The following is a 15,891-nucleotide window of genomic DNA, read 5'->3' on the forward strand; positions in this document are numbered from 1 at the left end:
ATTTTCCACATCACAAGGTGACAAGGTATTCAACTCAATATTTGCACCATTTCCAGTTTGGCTTTTGAAATGGCACTTCTTAGGGACCAATTGTACATGTCATCCATCAGTAAGTGCAAAACGGATGCATGATATCACCAGGTATGATAAATATGAGGTTTGATCAAATAGAGATCATTATGATTTCACTATAATGTTTTCTTCTTCTTCTTCACTATGATGTTACAGTTAAATTAGAGGGGAAATTATTTGTAAACAAAACAAAAATACTTTGAACACTGGGACCTTTCCAATTAACTAAATGGCAAGCTTGTTGGTTCCAGGACCCTGGCAAGATCTTTGTACAGCCCTAGATGGGCATTAAACCATTTGACATGGGGGCCTTCTGTCCAGCAAAGCCTGCCACTGCCAATCTGCCAGTTACATTCTCCTCAGGGAACATGTTTTACAGCTCTAGCCAATTCAGCTTCCATTGAAGTCTGTGGGAATGAGTTTTAGTAACAGTTTCGGGGGTGGGGGTGGGAAGTAGTCCTGCTCCTCTCTGAGAGTCTCAAAACAATATTTGAAACATGTACATAAAGGAGAGTTTACCTATAAGTGATTGCAGTACAGCAATGTGAAGTAGTATGAGGGAGACACAACTGTTCCAGGGTAAAGCCAGCAGGCCTGAGGTAAATGCCAAAGCATAACTTCCAGACAAGTCTAACATTTGGAATTTGGCATCTGGCATATTAAACTAAGCCTTGATCATGGGGCATCATATAATGTAGATATTAAGACACAATGACTTATCTGTAGTTACTCTTATAGGTCTGGGGATGCAAAATGGGGGGGGGGGAATATAGCTGGTGAGCAAACATTATTTATATTCCAAATGCCTACTTGAACGTGGGTGTGCTGGGCAGCTATTGAAACAGCGTTATGAAAAATGTGAACCGCAAGAAGTCTGAAATCGAGAACGAAACTATCTGATGGTTAAAAGGAACAAAACAACGACACTGAGGCATTTTATTTTTGTATAGTTAAGTTACTGCTGTTGTATTCAGTAATTCCAAGAGAGCAAACACAGAGAGTGACTGCCATTCTGCTAGTGGGGCCCCTCATTTTTAGACCGGTAGGCTATAGCAAGTGAATCCCAATGCATGTGAAAGGCATTGCACAATCCCCCAGTGCAGCTGCTCCCAATTGCACAACATCAACTCTCAAACTTCTTGTGATGACATTGCATTGGATCTCACTGGTTCATGGAAGACGGAAGCGTTTTTCACAAATATACTGACATGGTGACTTGTTTTCTCATTACGGAGGGGGTTAGTGTGCTTAACCACTTTCAGTGGTTAAGCAAAGTGCCACAGGAGATAAGTCCTTTGGTGATCAAACTCCATTTATGGAATGCCTTCTTCAGACATGTAAGAGAGACGCTTAACAAGTTATCGATATACAGGCACCAAGTTAAAGCCATCCGGTTTACAATGGTACCCCGTGTTACACACGTGATTCGTTCCGGATCGCACTACGTAACACGGGCATGCTTAACACGAACACCCCCCCAAAAGAAAAAACCCGGAAGTTTGCGCAGTTTTGCGCATGTGCGAAGTGCGCAGAATGCTTCTGTGCACCTGCACGTCGCGAGCTCTCCAAGGAGCACTTCTGGGTTGTGGAGGTCCGTAAGTTGAACGTGCGCAACACGGAGTGTACACAACTCGAGGTATGACTGTACAAGTCTTCTAATTATTGGTTCATGGTCTGCCGTTTTTTCCATTTTGAATATCTTACTGCTTCTTTTGCTAACCTATGGCTTTTATTATGTCAGTTTATTGTTTTTATTATGTTACCCGTTTTATTGCTTTTTGTCTGCTGGTGATGTTTTTCTGTATCATCATCATCTGATTATATTTATTGTTTTAGAATGATTGTTTAATCTTTTTTAATAGGTCAAAAGGAAGCATGTGCAATTAAAATAAATAAATATTGCTTGTCCAACAACTTTTAGAAGTGAACCTGAATTGAGGTGGCTTTTTTCTATTTTAAGAAAATGGAACTTTCTTAAGGTGACTAAACATCCAAAGAATAATAATTTGGAAAATGGGTCAATACACATAATTTTCATCTAAAGAGCATATCACCAGGGTTAAAAATACAACCAATAAATAAGCATTCCCTGCTACAGGATGACTTAGAAAACGAAGTCCTGTGTACAAGTCTACAGTGTTGTTTAAAGGGCACAGATTCCAAAATGGCACCTGTTTGGGATCATGCAACTTGACTCTACACCCACTGAAGTGATTCTGAGCTCACTGATTCAGCAGTGCTGCAGAGTTCAGGTATTCTGACTTGAGGGCCATGCATATTCATTATTATAAATGTCGTGCTAACTTGTTATTCAAGAAAATCATTTGCCATGTGACTCAGTACTGGATCAGTGCTGTGAAAGCAGCCTACAGTAAACTAGCAAAATAGGGAAAAGTTTTATGAACCTGGATAGCTTTCAGAAGGGTTATTTTATTAATGTTTAATAATCTACTTTGAACTGAGGAGCAGAACACAAATGCAAATTATCTCTCCATTATCTCTCTGTAACATGGTAAACAGCAATCTTCCATATGTCATATATTATAAATTTCTCTAGGCATCTTCTGATCAAAGCAACTTATTATCCCTCCCCTCCCCACCCCATTTATTGTACCAGAACATGGTATTTTTCAAATTATACAAATCAATCTGTTTTTTAACAAGGCATTTTAACTGAAGAAGAAAAAAGTGTAAGCTAATTTAGGCTTCAGTTGAATTATCTTGTTAACACAGGAAAATCCCACTTAATGTTATGGTCTAAAGGCAGATTTGACACAGGAAAGCAACAAGCATCGACATCTGGTTGATGCATAGGTGAACCAGGAACCGTAACTTCACTTGAACTGTGATATTTCCTAGGCACCATGAAAAACATGTTTCCTATTTATTTTCTGGAGTACTCCTTATGAGAGGTTTGAAGCTGATTTATTTCTACCATAGTTTGTTGCTTCATATGAAAACAAGAAGCAATGGTTAAGCAAAACCAGAAACAGAAGCTTCTTAATTCCTCTCAGCTGCAAGTGGCGGAGGGAGAAGCATGTGAGTAGTAAGAAGATTGCTATGACAATTATTTAACACCAACCATGCTGCAGGAGATGCAAGAGAAGAACGTTTATTGGTGGAATATTTGTGATTATCCCAGTAATATAACTATTCACCTCCACTAGTCTTGCCACGTAAAAATAATTATGGTGACTTCTGTTTTTCTAATAATCTCAAAAATGGCAATTGTTATAATCTAGCATTTGTAAAACACTTAGATAAGGAATCAAAATGCTATGTTTCATTTATTATGGAATACATGTAGAAATTAGATATCCAGTTCTTTAATTGTTTGAATTACCTGGTCGTGAGACCTCTGAGCTGTTGAAAACTGCTTCTTGCAGGCTGCTGAGAAGAGGTTGGGGGTTTGAGTTACCATGGAGATCTCTACATTCGACAATGGAGAAATCTAGAATGAGAAGATGCCATGGTTAATGAGATCAAGTTTGTACAGAAAGATAAGACCATGCATGTTCCCTGCTCCAGTTTATTACCCATTACCAACATCATGTGATTGCCTAACTAAGGGATAACCTAGTACATTCATATGTTCTGCTAAAAAGAGGCATCATGGCTACTGGAACGCAAACATTTGAACATAGAGAAGTTGTGAGACACGCCTGAGAATAGCTGAGCTCCACATCACCTGGGTAAAGCTGAGAAGTATGGCATACTCCTTCTGAGTCCGGGCTGGGATACCTCCCTACCTACACCAGCGTTACTTCTCCAGGAAACTAAGACAATACTAGAATGGACAGAAACTACAGTGTGGGTACCTCTGATGTAGCCCAGGGCTTCTTTTATTACCCCAGTATGTGCAGAAAATTGCTTCAGGCGCCCCATAGCTCATATCTAAGAGAAAAATGCCACAGCTCAATATTACAGTACATGTTTTCCATCCAAAAAGGCCCTACATTAAATCCCCAGGTTTTCCAATTGAGAGAAAAAAATGTAGCAAATTTAGGAATACAGTGGTCCTCAGGTTAAGAACTTAATTCGTTCTGGAGGTCCGTTCTTAACCTGAAACTGTTCTTAACCTGAAGACCACTTTAGCTAATGGGGCCTCCCGCTGCTGCTGCGCCGCCAGAGCACAATTTCTGTTCTTATCCTGAAGCAAAGTTCTTAACCTGAAGTGTTATTTCTGGGTTAGCGGAGTCTGTAACCTGAAGCGTCTGTAACCTGAAGCGTCTGTAACCTGAGGTACTACTGTAATCTGTACCCAAGTCCTGACGGGAGTCCTGCAGATCGGTGATCTGACTCAGTATAAGACCAGGTGTGGTCTGAGAACAAATAATGCAGCCATTTGCTGAAGCTAAGCAGGTCTGGGGTCTAATCAGTGTCTGGATGGGGGGACACACCAAGCCCCATGTATACTGCCTTGAGTTCCGTAATGGAAGTAGGATGGGCTACGAATGTAGTCATAACTCTCCATTGGTTTTTCCACACTAATCTTAAAATTTAGTTTGGAATAGCAACAAAAAAGGACAAAGAGGCTAAAAGGGATGCCTGCAACCAACCCAACTTCTTCAAACTATTTTCATATTTTATTAAATTAAACTGATTACTGAATAATAGTTTCAATGCCACCATTATGAAATGTTTTTATTTTAATGGAAGGGTTTGCTGAAAGTGTCTTAAAGTCACATGTGCAGAAGCCTTGCAGTATAATCCTATGCCTGTCTGCAGGAAAGTTGAGTCCCACTGAATTTAATGGGGCTCACTTCCAAGTGTGCACTGAGGCATAAAAAATAAGCTATGAATACTATGAATAAGTCAGTCTCTATTACTTTTTTATTTTTAGAGCATCCTATCTTTTAAAAATGTTATTAAAAACAACAAAAATACAAATAACTGTTGGATGCAGCTGTGATATCTACCAGGTATTGTGTGGTTGTACATTTAATTGTCTGAAAAAAGCTCACATCTAATGGAAAATTATCATAAATTCTTGTTATCTTCTATCACTGTAATATTTCCAACAGCTTATTATTTTATTTAAATTGCTTTAAAAATAAATAAATTATCGTTTTGAATTAAGTTCCACTCCACATTACACTATGCATGTGCATTACTGCAGTAAAATGTGGCTGAGTATCCCTGGTATGCATGTGTGAGGCTGAGGAAGTTGAAAAGGAAACAAAAAGCCAGAGAACCAGGAAATTACCTATAGCAATTGGCTATTTCTTTCTACCCCTTTTATATCTACCCCTTCCTTTTTAAAGATTCATTTCCCATTTCCCCTTGACTTTCCATTTCTCCTCTTTTAACAGGAAGTCAGTGTTTTGTGCACAGTTAAGCATGTGTGGAACTCATTAGAGTGTTTTTGGTTTACCCCTCCCCCCAGACTTTCCACACTTCTGCTGCTGAGACCTCCCTTTTTGTCCATTTTGGTTCCATAAGTGTGAGCATTCTCGGAGGGAACAACAAAGCAACAACTCTTACGTAAGTAGAACATCATTAACCTTTTATATTTCCTTCCATTGCCAACTGGAAAAAAAACCATAATTAACGTTCTGGAAACACTTCAAATGTACTAGATAATACAACATATCATGAAGATGTCTTGTGATCATACAAACCTAGGAGCTGATTCATGGCACACAGAAGTAGTTATTAGGGAATAAGGTAGCAATCAGATGGGCGGATAGAGAGCATCTTCTGCAGGCTGCCCATCCCTGGAAGGGCAGAGCCCTCAGAACATTAACTACCAGCACAGGTGATTTAATGCTAACTGGGACATTTTCAGTTTTTTTTGGGGGGGACACACACACACACACAAACACTCCAACCTGTATGGGGATGCAGATTTCAGTTCCTAATAACAAGGAGAGGTGTGCCAATTTGCAGAATTCATAAAACGAATGTTTTGTATTCTTTCGAAATGATGAATAGCTTTAATATTCACAAACGTTCCCCAAAGGATAACCTCCAATTTTTCCATGAAGATCACAGTCGGTAGCAAACGGCAGCGTTTTCATCCATAAACATGCCGTGAAACTGAAAAAAATTGAGGCCACGATGTTTTCCAAAAGAAGAAGAAGAAAGAAAAGATGTTTTGAGGCCAGAAGACAGGCACACAAAGAGATCTGTGAGGAAAGCACTACACAGCTGCATTGTGATTTTCCATCCGAGAACACATGGCATTGTGATGGCTGCTTCCAATAACCATCTAACAAACTCATTACCAACCAGGATAAAATCTGCACGGTATCTGTACCAGTTTCCACTCACACTGCAATTTCCTGCTAAATCTAGCAGGCTAAATATTACCTCATAGAGAAATGTATTGGTGACTTGACACCTTTGCTCCAGCAGCAGCCTATCCCATCCTGCCTGGATAACTCCAACTCCAGCCAGAGGCCAGAAACAAATGTGTGCTACCCTACCATCTGACGCACCTTCTTTTTCTCCAGTTACTTTACCAGATATGAAATCACCTGTTCCCTTGATCTTGTTCCCACTTAAAAAAAAAATCTATTGGCCCATCGATTCTCCCTTCTGTACTGCACACTCTTTCTTCCAGTTCTTTCCCTTTAAGTCAGTGCTATTAAAAATAATAATAATGATACCACCTCTCTTCTTTTTTGGGGGGGGAGGGGCAGCTATTGACCTTTTTATTCTTTTTCCATGTCTTATTTCTACTAGTTCTGTTCTAGGCCACTTGCAATCTGTTTCCCTCCACCCCTCCTGTTTTAATTCAAATGAGAATCCTTTGTTATTTTCAATTATATTCTTGTAGCTAAATCATAGGGTGTTTTAGCTGTGCCTCTTAGAAGATGACTCGGCCTTTGGCACAGCCTTTATACTTACGCTTTTTATACTTGTGCCTTTTTTTAGCTTTTCATTTATTGTTTTATCATTGAAGTGATTTCGTTTTTGAATCTTACTTCAATAGGAATTACTTGTGGAGCAGCAAGAAGCCCCCTTCCCCCTGTTTTCTTCTTATGGCCCCCGTTATCTGTTTATCATTGACACCTTTATGGAGATGCTACAACTCTACTGTTCTTTTATATTTCTCCTTCACTTACCCTCATCTCTGCTTCTTTCTCTGCTGTGTGGGTGAAGGGCCATTTTCTCGAAGTTAGCACACAAAGCTTCTGTTTACATTCCTGCTTTTCAGTCTCTTCCCAACATCACCTTTTCTTTTTCCGTTTCTGATAATGTTGCTGTTTGCAACAGATCCCTGTGGGAAGCCTACAGAAAAGACCTGAGCGCATCAGCTCACTCTCCTCCTGTGCTTTCCAGCAGCTGGTATTCAGAAGCTTACTGTGTCCAACTATATGTAGACTAAATGTAGTCATCATGGTTAGCATCCTCCATTAAAGGGATGTGGGTGGCGCTGTGGTCTAAACCACGAGCCTCTTGGGTTTGCCAATCAGAAGGTTGGGGGTACGAATCCCCACAACGAGGTGAGCTCCCATTGCTCTGCTCCAGCTCCTGCCAACCTAGCAGTTTGAAAGTACGCCAGTGCAAGTAGATAAATACCGTATTTTCCGGCGTATAAGACGACTGGGCGTATAAGACGACCCCCAACTTTTCCAGTTAAAGTATAGAGTTTGAGATATACTCGACTGCAGATTCTCCACCCAGCGTATAAGACGACCCCCGACTTTTGAGAAGATTTTCCTGGATTAAAATGTAGTCTTATACGCCAGAATATATGGTAGATACCACTGCGGCTGGAAGATAAATTGCATTTTCATGCACTCTGGTCTCCGTCACGGTGTTCCGTTGTGCCAGAAGTAGTTTAGTCATGCCAGCCACACGACATGGAAAGCTGTCTGAAAGCGAGATGAGCGCCACAACCCCATAGTCGCCTTTGACTGGACTTAACCGTCCAGGGGTCTTTTACCTTTACTTTTTTATCCTCCATTAATCTATCTAACCCTCTTTTACATTCATCTTAGTTGGTGGGCATCAATACATATTGTGGCAGTGCATTCCACAGTTGAACTATGCACTGTGTGAAATTTGTTCTTTTGCCTGCCCTGGAGCTTCCAACATTAAACATCGCTTAAAAGCCCCAAGTTCTAGAGAAGGAGAAAAGTTTCTCTCTATCCATTGCAGATTCCTATACTTACCTATCAAGTCCTGCCTTGCTCACCATTTTTCTAAACTACCGTAAAAAACAAACAAACCCAAACCTTTCCTCACAGAGGAGAAGCTCCAGCCCCTCAATAATTTTGATGGCCCTTTACAGACCATTTCAGAGTTCTACAACAGACATTTTGAGGTGTGGAGACCAGAACGGTACACAGTACTCACCAAGATTTGTATAAAAAAACATTAATGATATTGGTACTCCCCTTGTAATGATTCCTAGAACAGAATTTGCTTTTTTTTCCACAGCAGCAACACAATGGATCAACATCATCTTCAAGTAGACACACTACAACCCTCATACCTAGTCAGTCACTGCCAGTTCAGACCCCATGAGTGTATACTGTGGATTTTTCTGGCCTCAACATGCCACACTTTACGCTTGCCCTGGACAATTTGCTATTATCAGAAAACCCACTGTCATCTGGGCACCAGGTAGTACAGGCTCCCACAGTAAAAAGCCTAGTTTTGGGTTGCTACCATAGGCCCATGCCAGCAGTGTATATATAGGTAGCAATGTTTGGAGGAAAATGCCAAGTGGGCACACCAACGTAGGCATCATCACCTACATGGACCCCAAGCATGCAGAGTGCTGACATCAGGCCTGGAACAGAGGAAACATCTGTTTTATTGAGAGATTGCTAGGGCCCAAGATTTGCTCACACTTGCTTTTTAGAGAGCTGTACAGATCGGAATAAAATAATGTATATATTTACAGCTACAAATGCAACCTAGTTTGTTTCTTGATATTCAGCTCACAGTTGGGAAAATATGTAGAGAATTCACACAGACAGTGCACATGCAATATTGAAGGGGGGAAATTAACGTTCTCATGAATATTACATAAATGCACCATTCTCTGCCCTTTCTTATTCTAGTCTTCTTTTCTTCCTCAATGGATGCAGACAATATACACAGTAATTATAGAAACTCGATCCCATCTGCTAACCAAGCTGGCAGAAGTCTGGTGACCGATTGATTTCCATGAACTTAAGTGCACCTATTTCTGCAGAGCACTACACTGTAAGTAAGAAAGAAAAAGTCCATAAAAGTAAGAGATGGTGTGTACCAAGCAAATCCACAGGTATTTTTTGGTAGGCTCAGCAGCTGTATATAGATAGAAAGAGGATCACATTTTAAAAATTTATTTATTAATTCATTTTTATAGCTAATATTTTCTCTCTCTCTAAAAGACATAAAGTAGTTTACCACAGGAACACCCTTCCATCAGATATCAAGGAGATAAGTATAACTTTTAGAAGGCAGCCCTGTATAAATAAGTTTTATTATGTTTTTATATTTGTTGGAAGCTACCCAGAGTGGCTGGGGCAACCAAGTCAGATGGGGGGGTGGGGGGGGGGTTACAAATAATAAAATTATTATTACTAGTAAAGAAACTTCCATACCCCACAATGAAGCAACAAAAACAATATTCTATTAAACATGCACAATAGAAATGCAATAAAGGAAAAGGTTGTAGCTCAGTTGCACAGCATCTGCTTTGCATGCAGATGGCCCCAGGTTCTATCTCCAGCATCACCAGGGCTGGGAATGTCTCTTGCCTGAAGCCCTAGGCAGCATCTGTCAGTCAGTGCTCAGCTAGATGGACCAACAATCTGACTAGGTATAAAGCAGCTCCCAGTGTGTCATCCTATATATGTCAATCAAACAATCTGAAAGCAAATCTAATCAGTACAAATAATGGGAAGGTTTTTGCTCCAGTTTCAGATACACTACCAGCGCAGGACGTTTGAGGGGAGGGGGTTCTAGTGTGTCTTGAGAGAGAGAGAGATTGAGATTATGAGTTCTACAGCATTAGGGGCATTGCAGAAGTTCTTATGGGAACAGCACACAGCTTAGCTTTAGTGAATCTCCATAATCTGGTACCCCACTATCAGAAGTAGCCACAATAGGAAAGATAGGAAAGCAGGGAGGCCATAATAAATGGTACATAGAAAGCTGACTTTCTCATAAAGGAAGTAAAGAATTAGTAATGTAGACCAGGCATAGGCAAACTCGGCCCTCCAGATGTTTTGGGACTACAACTCCCATCACCCTAGCTAGTGTGGTGTAGTGGTTAAGAGTGGTGGACTTGTAATCTGTGGTGAATCGGGTTCGCTTCCCCGCTCCTCCACATGCAGCTGCTGGGTGACCTTGGGCTAGTCACACTTCTCTGAAGTCTCTCAGCCCCACTCACGTCACAGAGTGTTTGTTGTGGGGGGGGGGGGAAGGGAAAGGAGAATGTTAGCCGTTTTGGGTAGTGATAATGTGGGATATCAAATCCAAACTCCTCTTCTTCTTTTTCTTCTTCTTCTAACAGGACCAGTGGTCAGGGATGATGGGAGTTGTAGTCCCAAAACATCTGGGTGGCCGAGTTTGCCTATGCCTGATGTAGACAGTAAGAGGAAAGGGCACAGAAAATAAATAAATAAATAAATAAATAAATAAGGAAGGGCTGCAAATGGTAGAACATTTGTTTTGCATGCAATGGCCGCTGGTTTGATCCCTGGCATGTCCAGCTAATGCTAGGGATGTCCCTTGTCTGAAGCTCTGGAGAAAAACTGCCAGTCATATAGATAATACTGATCTGGTGTAAGACAGCTTCTTATGTCCCTATGGAATGCAAGAAAAACAATTTCTCATAGATGACCCTTCCTCTGACTGACTATCTGCCCATGGCCTGTTCTTGGGAAGGATAAATCACTAGGTTGACTGGACAACTGAGACAACAGCAAGTTCACAACCATATTGTGTGGAAGTAAGTCAAATGTAATAGGAACACCTACTACGTGGTATGTTTCTCTGTTATCGACCATCTTACTGTCACGAGTGCCTGGCATATGCCCAATATACAGCATCTTTTTAAAAACACCTATCAATCAATCACGTTTCGAGAACGCATTAAAAATAATATGTATCCATACCAGGATAGGCAAGATTAAGCATGCCATGGGGGGGACGGGACGAGGAAACATACCCATCAGATTACCAGTAAACTGGTATGGCTTTCTGAGAGTGAGAGAGCCAGCAAGATGCAATGCCCACACAATGAGGATAGGGGTAAATAAAGTGAATTGCATCCGAAAGCAAACACTGACATCTGATATCTAGTGTAATATGCTCTCTGAGGCTACCACTGACAGATGCATCTAGAAACAGCTGTTAACTTCTGAGTGGTTTTAAAGGGCAGCCCTACAAGGAGCACACCAGAGTTAGTGAAACTCTGAAGTCATAAGGCTCAGATAATGGCTGTGAGGTCAGGCACTTAGGAGACAATTGCAATCAAGTGATCAGACACAGATACCTTAAGAAAGGCACTTTGTGCTCTTGGTGCCACCTGGGATCCCAGGAATGCATAGCACTCTCCTGATCTAAATTCTGATTTGAAAAGATCAAATCATATTATTATCTGGATGCATGATAGCGTAAAAAGATCTGTAGAGATATCACACCAAGTAAAAGCGTAGTTGTCCCTTGAATGCAGGCATGGCATACAAATCATACACGCCAATAGTTGCTGAATCAGGAAAATGGATCAGAAGCTGAATTAAAATGTCTTCTTGGCTATTTATTGCTGCTCTCCATTTCATGTCAGCTTCCTAGAATCCATCCAGCACAAGCTTGAAAGGATAATGAGTTTCTGAACACAAACTCTAATGGGGCACGTTGCATCAAAGCTTTCAGCAATTGCCTGGATGCTGCTTCCCAGCAGTACTAAACAACTTAAATATAATTAGCTGGAAGCCCTATGGGCTACATTTCCCCGCTGGAATACCTCTTACACTAATCCATTTATCAGGCTGACAGATGACTGAATCATTGGTAATAGGGGCCCTATTCCATTAATACTGCTGTAGTCAAAATGCTAGCTTGCCATTATTATTATTTTTAAAAACAATTGCATCATTGAGAGCAGGTAAACAGAAAGGAAAAGGAATATACACACCCACTCACACCCCAACCTTTTTTCATTGATAGCATAGCTTGTCAGGAACAGAACTATTCTGGATATTCAAACCAGAAAACAATTGCTTGCTCAATATATACTCATGTATGTCCAGAAAATATCCCAGACATATCCAAGATTTGTCCACTGATAATAGCGTTTGGGCGGAATTGTCAAAAATCAGTTAAAATGTCTGGGAAAATCCATGTGTATGGCAGCCCAAAACTAATTTGAGCTCAACAACTTTGCCCAAAATGAAATTTCAACAACAACTTTGCCAAAAAAAATGCTCAACAACTTTTGTTTCAGGATTTTCACTTTTTGAAATATGGTAGCCGTAACTAATGATTTACACAAAACAAATAAGCAACCAAACGAATCCATTTTATACGTACAGTGCAGAAAATAAATCCTGTGTGTTTAATACCATGGTCAACAAGACCATGTGGATGCAAGACTTTTTATGTGCAGAAAAATGGACCACTAGGCATAGTTAGTATACTTCTTTTGCTGGAACCATTACATGTAGGTTAGAAAGCCATCTTGCACTTGGCAGCATGTAACTGTTAACATAACGATGTATTGTTCGCCATGGATATGTCTGCTAGGTCTGTGGCAAACTCTACAAAAGGCATCAAGTGGCAGGCGGGGAGGTGGAGTTATGTAACACCTATTATCAGACAGGAGCGTATATTTGGCCTTGATAGCAGTGGGTTATGGGGGGGAAATGGAATGCATTTTACATTAAAAGCTTTATTACAGTACTTATCGCTAACTTTGTTCTAGCCACAAGCCCAATGAAAGGAAGTGCTATTACTCAGTTTCAGTGCTGTTACGGAAGCTTTTCCAATTGTACATCAACGAAAAATATCACCTGAATTAAAGGAGAACTTCTGGCTGGCCCGGCCTCTAGGAGATTCTAATTTCAGGCACACATAAACCATTATGATGTTATGGCCAGCCCATACAGAGTTTTTCTCTTAGCCGCTTATTCCATTTATTGCACATGATCATGTGGAGAGCACTATGGAGTGATCCATCAACATGTGAATTCACTCAGTGATGGAAATAGCTACCAATATATCCATGTGCTTCAATTCAAGCAGCACTCTTTCTTTTCTGATACTGTACCTAGGAACTGTTGGGATGGTTGGCATGATGGGAAATGCCTCATGTGAACAGGCACCGAGTTAATGAAAAGAGCAGATGGGCCAGAAAACTGGTTTCAAACAGATTTAAGACAACGACCAGAACTGAACCTGAACCACAGGCAGTATGTTTCCAATGGAATATAAACCAGAGTGGCAGCAAAATAGGACCTACATAGGTGTAGCATGCTGTATTAATAGAAACAGAGACTGAAAGAGTATTTCCTTTGTGGTTTAACCTTGAGTTCAATTCATGTTCAATATAGCATAGTTAAAAATAACGACACAGATGGGTTCCATGGATATGGCTCGATTCCTTTTTCCAACAGGTTAGAAAAAAAATTCATTTAACTCATGTCACATGCTGGCTGGGTGCCTTTGTATTTGAGGGTAGGAACAGAAAAATGTGGGGAAAGAGAAATTTATCCCAAACAAGAAAGTGCAACAGGGCATGGTAGGTTAGATAAATGTATTCACGGGGGGTGGGGGTGGGGGTACCACTTATCCATAGTATGTGTGTGCTTAGAGAAAGTCATTTTCGTCACACACAGGGGTACACAAATGTTAGCTTGCTAGTCAGCCAACTGTTGCATGGGGTGGCCACAGTTCCCTTCCCCCATATCCTCTGTAAGGGTGGATCATCTGTTATTTCTGCAAGGTATGGAAAAGGTCAGAAACTGGAGGAGTCTCGCCCAATGTTCAGAAAGGACTCTGCTGTTTCTTACTTGCCCAAAAACTACAATGGAAATTACGCCCCCAGGTCATGGATTTGTGTGGTGCTGGGTGTCCCGTTTTCCAGAAGGTTGAGGGCACTCTCTTCTGAAAAGTGTGTATGTTGATTCCTGTCCACAGACTAAGTGACTGCAGTCCAAAGCCCCATTATATATTTTGAGCTTTCTGTCTTAGCTTATAAAAACGGCAGAAGCTCAAAAGTATGGCTGTGGTTTATTAAAACCTCCACCGGCAAGCAAATTCAATATAGAATAAATTAGCAAACTTTTCGCACTGACAAACTAATTGTAAAACAGAACCTAGGAATGGCAACATCTGCATGGGGATCTATCAACCTGTAACAAGTCATATAAATAACATGACGTTTGGCAAAGAAGTTGCAACTGCTTTTATCACGTGGCAAGTCAAGTAGATAAATAGGTACCGCTCCGGGGGGAGGTAAACGGTGTTTCCGTACGCTGCTCTGGTTTGTCAGAAGCGGCTTTGTCATGCTGGTCACATCACCCGGAAGCTGTACGCCGGTTCCCTCGGCCAGTAAAGTGAGATGAGCGCCACAACCCCAGAGTCATCCGTGACTGGACCTAATGGTCAGGGGTCCCTTTACCTTTACGCCACTATGGGCATTCCAAAAGTGTGCCAGTTATAAGGCCTGACTCGTACATTACTTTTGCAACTCTGCTCCCAGCTGACAATGGTAATATCTGCAAATGGTGTTGCTAGCTCAGCAATGCCATGGGAAGGAATCCTGTCATCTGCCTGACCCATGTGATTCCTTCTCTGCAGATGCTACCAAGGCAACATGGGAGTAAATAATGTGGGAGCAGGTGCCACGACACATGGGGAGAGCATGTAGCATCTAAGCGGCTCCACAGGGCACTGCGCCATCTTCGTCACAAACAGGGAAAGACCATGTTGACTTCAAAAAAAGTGGGGAAGCAAACACATTCTAAAAATTTCACATGGTGAAAGCCCCTACCCGCTAAGAGGCGAGTTGATCCTCAAGTTCAGAATGCAAAGAAAGGGAAATGTAAATAGTAAGCTGCTAACCAAATTCTGATTTAGTTCTCCCCGCCGCCTCATTTTATTTTTTCCAAACAATACTGCAGTGCAATAAATGGTTTAAAAATGGTTTTAACAACTGCTGATTCTGTATGCTAAAGTTTGAAAAACGCTAAATTTTGTGAACAACTGGAGAAAAGAGATTTTCATATCATAACATAGTAGCTGACATACCAGGCTTGATTCACAAGGGGTTCAGATTTCTCAGCAAAACTCCATAGTGGATTAAGCAAATGGATTCCTTTTAGCATTGTTTTATTCACAGGATTTAAACATAACCATGCTGTAATTGGTTTTTCACAGAAGGGTAGTATTGGGGCAATAGGCACCACATACAGCTAAACAGCTAGTACGGTGCAGCAGGAAGGAACCCTGAACACAAGAAATCCACACTGCAACATTTTGTTGCAGGTCCCACTAGTGTTTATATATCCCATATCATTTCAGTTCAGCTTATGATCTGGATCTTAGCACTGCACACTGTTTTCAAACAACTGGCAAATGATTTCATTTAATAAATCAAAATGATAACTCCACCAACATGTTGGCAACCCCCGTATCTGTCCAAATGTTCACAATCCCCTATTTGCCAACACTGTAGACTTTTGCCAACAAATGAATGACATTCCATTTATAAAATATGCCACCTCTGTTGGATAAAAGTGAACATTAATGCTTTCAAAATGAGCATCAAAACATTTGCGGTGCATAATGGTTTTTTTGGGGGGAGGGGTTGGCTAATTACTAACATTGCTATGTTTTCATAATTCTTCCCCCTATTGGAGCAACTTT

The 15,891-nt window shown here is 40.9% G+C and overlaps 1 protein-coding gene across 3 annotated transcripts in view; it reads right to left on the reverse strand.

Moving 5' to 3' along the window:
* Positions 1-15,891, reverse strand: part of TBL1X (transducin beta like 1 X-linked) — a 131,928-nt gene that overhangs the window by 47,126 nt on the left and 68,911 nt on the right. For 2 of the 3 annotated variants that reach the window (XM_033147439.1, XM_033147438.1), the window contains one exon: positions 3,416-3,523. The exons of the other annotated variant lie outside the window; for it this stretch is intronic. The gene's annotated coding sequence lies outside the window, so the exon portion shown is untranslated. The remainder of the gene's footprint in view (positions 1-3,415; positions 3,524-15,891) is intronic. 3 annotated transcript variants of the gene reach the window in all.

This window comes from Lacerta agilis, chromosome 4 (genome assembly GCF_009819535.1).
Source record: "Lacerta agilis isolate rLacAgi1 chromosome 4, rLacAgi1.pri, whole genome shotgun sequence".
In the NCBI taxonomy this organism is placed as follows: domain Eukaryota; kingdom Metazoa; phylum Chordata; class Lepidosauria; order Squamata; family Lacertidae; genus Lacerta; species Lacerta agilis.